The sequence below is a fragment of the Lycium ferocissimum genome, unplaced genomic scaffold, assembly GCF_029784015.1.
Source record: "Lycium ferocissimum isolate CSIRO_LF1 unplaced genomic scaffold, AGI_CSIRO_Lferr_CH_V1 ctg8823, whole genome shotgun sequence".
Taxonomy (NCBI): Eukaryota; Viridiplantae; Streptophyta; class Magnoliopsida; order Solanales; family Solanaceae; genus Lycium; species Lycium ferocissimum.
In genome coordinates this window covers 15,489-20,025 of record NW_026727444.1, presented here as the reverse complement: position 1 = coordinate 20,025, position 4,537 = coordinate 15,489, and the positions used below count along the sequence as shown (strand labels likewise).

Here is a 4,537-nt window from a genome sequence, read left to right as displayed (position 1 = left end):
AATTAGAACCGTTAAGTACTACTTCTTACTTGTAGAAACATCATATACTTCTTACCCTGCGTTGGTCTGCCTACCATACGACGACATGAAATTTTTCGAGGTGTAACAAAAATATTTGTCAATTAGTCATTTAACAATTTAAAAAATTAATTGAATAATTGTCCTGGACTATTTTGAATTAATTTTGACAAACACTTTAATATTAATGGTAAAATATGCAAAATACTTTAAATGACTTACAATATATATTTGAAATTATTTTGCCAAATGAAAATGGTAAAATATTATTGAAATAATTTTGTAAAAATCATTTTGGTTTATAAAATACATATTTCACTCCGTTCCAAGAACCCCGACTAATTAAGTAAAATTATTGGATGGACAAAATTAGGTGTCAACACAACCGACCGGATTTTCTCATATCTGAGTATATTTTATTTCTTGTATTTCTCAGATCTGGATGGCTTAAATCTAGCTTGATTTGAGTGTATTCTTCATTTTTTTAGTGTAAATACAGTGTATTTTTTGTATTTTCGCATGTATTTAGGTATTTCGAAGGAGCTTTTTTTGTACTTTCACTTGTATTTTTTGAATTTTTGTTGTTTGAATACAACGTAAAAGTAGCTGTGAATGAATACAGAGAATTGAATTCAATAGAATATCCCTGTGCTTTTTGAATTTTTGTTATTTAAATACAATCTAATTGAATATAGTGTAAAAATAGCTACAAATGAATACAATCGAATTGAATAGAACAAAATTTATCATATAACAAGGAATTAGTAAATACGAGTTTTAATTAGCTAAACTATAACTACGGGTTATTAAAAGCTTCGAAACAATAGTGCTTTCCGTAAGTTTCTCTTAAATAAACGGGGAAGTGAAGTCCTCTAAAATCTCCAAATAAAAGAAAAGAAAAAGAAATGCACATGGTTTGGTGTTTTTGTTAATGGGTCAGGCCAGAGCTTCCATTCAAAATCATTTTTTTGCGTGGATTGTCCTTCTTTTAGGGAGGTCTTTAAATTTTGGCCCTCATATTTGTGGCCTTTAAGTTTTGCCCCTTCGCTTGGAAAGGTGGGCCAATACCTGAGGTTCTGAGTTCGAACCTCCTCGCTTCGCATAAAATAAAAAAGAATTTCGCAAAGGTGGGGGCGTAGTCGGTCCGCATACACGCTTTAAGAAAAAACTAAAGTTATGCCGGATCTGACATAACTAAAAGTCTGTCCCATAAGACAGAACTTTTTCTTAAGACATAGTTTAGTTATGCCTTATGAGACAGATTTTTAGTTAAGGCATAACTAAAAGCATGCCCATAAGACAAAACTTTTACTTTGCCTTATAAGGCAAACTTTTAGTTATACCTTAAGGAAAAGTTCCGCCTTATGGGTCATACTTTCAGTTATGTCTTATGGGGCACACTTGTAGTTAAGCCTTAACTAAAAATGTACCCCATAATGCATAACTAAAAGTTTGTATTGAAAAGTAAAAAAAAAAAAAAAATATCTCAAGGCAAAGTCTGTCCCCTCAGGCAGACTTTTTGCTTAACTAAAAGTCTGCCGGAGGGGGCAGATCGAAATTCAAACTCTACCTTGCGAATTTTTTTAAATTGTTGACTAAACGATAGTTCGAATCCAGAACCCATAAATTTTAAACGAAGGACAAAAAAATTAAAGATCACCAATTTGAACTACCCCAAAAGAAGGTCAATTCGCAAATTGGGGGTAGCTAGTAGGTAAGCAGGGCTGTTGGGCTCTCTTCTACTTCTCCAGCGGCGCTAAAACCCTAGCCTCTATTTTTACTATATAAGCTCCTTCATTTCCAGACTTTGTACTCATCTTCTTCTTTTCATAAAAAGGGATAAGGCACCATTACCCCCCTGAACTATACCCGAATTTGCTACGACACACCTTACCTTTCCCTGGGCCCTATTACCCCCTAAACTTATTTAAAACGGAATAATTACCCCCAAATGCTGATGTGGCAAAGAAAGAGAGTGTTTTTTCTCTTTGAGAGAGTGAAACATAAAAAGGGGGAAAACTTAATTTTTTTTTTCTTAAAAATCGATTTTCTTAAAAATTTGAAAATAAATCTAGTCTTCCACATTTAGTTTTAAAAAACGGGTTTTCCACATGTTAAGAAAATAATTAATTTTTTCAAAATTTTATAAAAATTCAGTTTTTTTTTTCACATTTTGGCAAGAAAAACACTTTTCCGGATTTTATTTGAAAAATAAAAGTGTCCTAAGAAAATGAAATCATGAAAATCAAGATTTTTGAAGACATTTTAAAAAAATAATCAAGTTTTCCATATTTTTAACAAATCCATTTTTCCATATTTAAAAAAAAAAAAATCATTTTTCAGTTTTTTTTTCTTTTCAAAAACGGGTTTTAAAAAAAAAACAAATTTTCAATTTTTTTTTTAAAAGGGTTTTAAAAATCCTTTTTAAAAGAAAATTCAGTTTTTTAATCCATGTTTTTAGTTTTTTTTTTTTTTTTAAATGGGTTTAAAAAAAATCAAATTTTCAAATTAAAAAAAAAGGGGTTTTAAAACTTTTTTTTTTTTTAATGAAAATTCAGTTTTTATTTTTATTTTAAAAAAAATTGACACGTAAGTCGAAAAATTAAAAAAAAAGAAGAAAACAAATAAATACACATACGTGGCAAGGAGAGTGTATGTCACTCTCCCATATGAGAGTGGGCATCAGCGTTTAGGGGGTAATTATTCCGTTTTAAATAAGTTTAGGGGGTAATAGGACTTTTAAAGGAAAGGTAAGGTGTGTCGTAGAAGAAATCTCGGAGATAGTTCGGTGGGGGGTACTTTATCCCTTCATTCTACTAGGGTTTTTTCTTTAGCCCTCTCGCCCATCTGTTTCATATCCTCCATTATTAAGCTTACAAATTTCTGTTTTTGTTCTTTTATTTGTATAGATGATTGATCGGCCAATGATTAGACTTTATTTAATAGACAAGCATATGCCTGAATTCTTCTCATGTTGAATATCCTAATCTTCTCTATGAGGCCACCCCTTTATCATCACACAAAAATCTCTCTTCCTATTTATTTGCTTCTTTAATTAATTTTATCTTTGTGATTTAATTTCAATTTTTTAAGTTTTAGCCGATGATGATGTAGTTTTTTGCGTTAATGATAAAAATCATGATTACGACTATACTACTGCACTTTTTCGTTTTTTTCTAATTGATTCCATGTTGTTTTTATGAAAGGGTCATATGGTGACTAGTAGCATAGTTCACATGAAGTTACTTGCGATTATAAAACTACTTTTTAGTCTTTCGCTCCTATCTGATGACGCTTACATACATAAACTGAGTCCTTTTAAAATCAAACATTTTTTTTTTGGTTACAATATTTCTTGGTTTTCATTTTTCTTGTTACTTTTTGGATTGCGTGAAGAACATTTCAATTGTGTACCATAGACCATTGGGTCGGTGAAGGTCGCAGGGTCCGGAACTTAAATGACCCCAAAAAAAAAAGAGGAAAATGACCCAAACTAAAGTAACTTTTTTATGTGCTGCAGGTGATTAGGCTAATGGCCCTCCATTAGTCTGTCAATCCACTTGAGTAATTTGTGTAATGTTACAGGTGAATCCCGACAGGTTCTGATCTCTTATTGATGGCCTATATATCACCTTGGAGAACTTATGCCCTCCAGTTGATCAGCTCCTATTTTTTCAAAACTGTTGCCTGACTTTATTCTAATACAATGATATGCAAATTAATCAACTTTGGTTATTTAACCCAAAAGTCTCAGCAGTATTATGATTAGAAAACAACTGTCTTTTTTGGTTTTGTTGTTATTGATGGAAGCTAAAGATCAGTAAGACAAAATCAAATTTGATAAATATCTCCTCTTTTGACATAAAAATCTACAGTTGTAATACTAGTGATCAGAAAATAGCTAATTAAGAAAATGGTGTTGCGTTTCAATGAGAAACTCGTAGAAAAGAAGGTACTTGGATCTTGTATCCAACCTAAATTCAAAAGTTTTAAAAAGGGAAGACGAAATTTAATTCACAAATCAAATATTCAAAAAGTTGGATTTCAGCTTGGCTCCAACTAAATACTCCTATTCCAAGTTTTTGATTATAGTTGACATGCTCATTAAAGAGAAGGGTAATATATATATAAATAAACAAAGTAAAACTAACATGTTAATTAGCATAAAAATGATAAACTTATTGAAGATTACTTTCCACTTTCAGAATTCTTTATTCGTTTGTCAAAAGTCTCTGCCTTCCACTTTAACTTGCAAAATTTGAGTTGATATATCTTTGGCTAGTTATGAGTTATGACTTCGTAACCGCGACAAATCACCATGAATCTAAAATTTACATATAAAAAAGAAAGTATTAAAATACATAAAATCAGCCCTAAATTTGTCCCGAAAACTCACTTTAGCAGTTTAACTTTGTAGAGTTTCTTTACCCCTCTTATCTTGTTTGAAGTAAAATTATTTTTCTAGTGGCATGTAAGAAGTAAAATTCCGAGTTAAAAAAGCTGACAAATCACCACATGT

General features: G+C 31.0%; 2 non-coding genes across 2 annotated transcripts; both read left to right on the top strand.

The window, feature by feature from the left end:
* Positions 1-3,221: 3,221 nt before the first annotated feature.
* On the top strand, positions 3,222-3,315 carry LOC132045972 (small nucleolar RNA snR60/Z15/Z230/Z193/J17). Its single transcript, XR_009412575.1, has one exon. It is a non-coding gene; the product is annotated as a small nucleolar RNA snR60/Z15/Z230/Z193/J17 (small nucleolar RNA).
* Positions 3,316-3,538: 223 nt separating this feature from the next.
* On the top strand, positions 3,539-3,628 carry LOC132045974 (small nucleolar RNA snoR14). Its single transcript, XR_009412576.1, has one exon. It is a non-coding gene; the product is annotated as a small nucleolar RNA snoR14 (small nucleolar RNA).
* Positions 3,629-4,537: the final 909 nt, after the last annotated feature.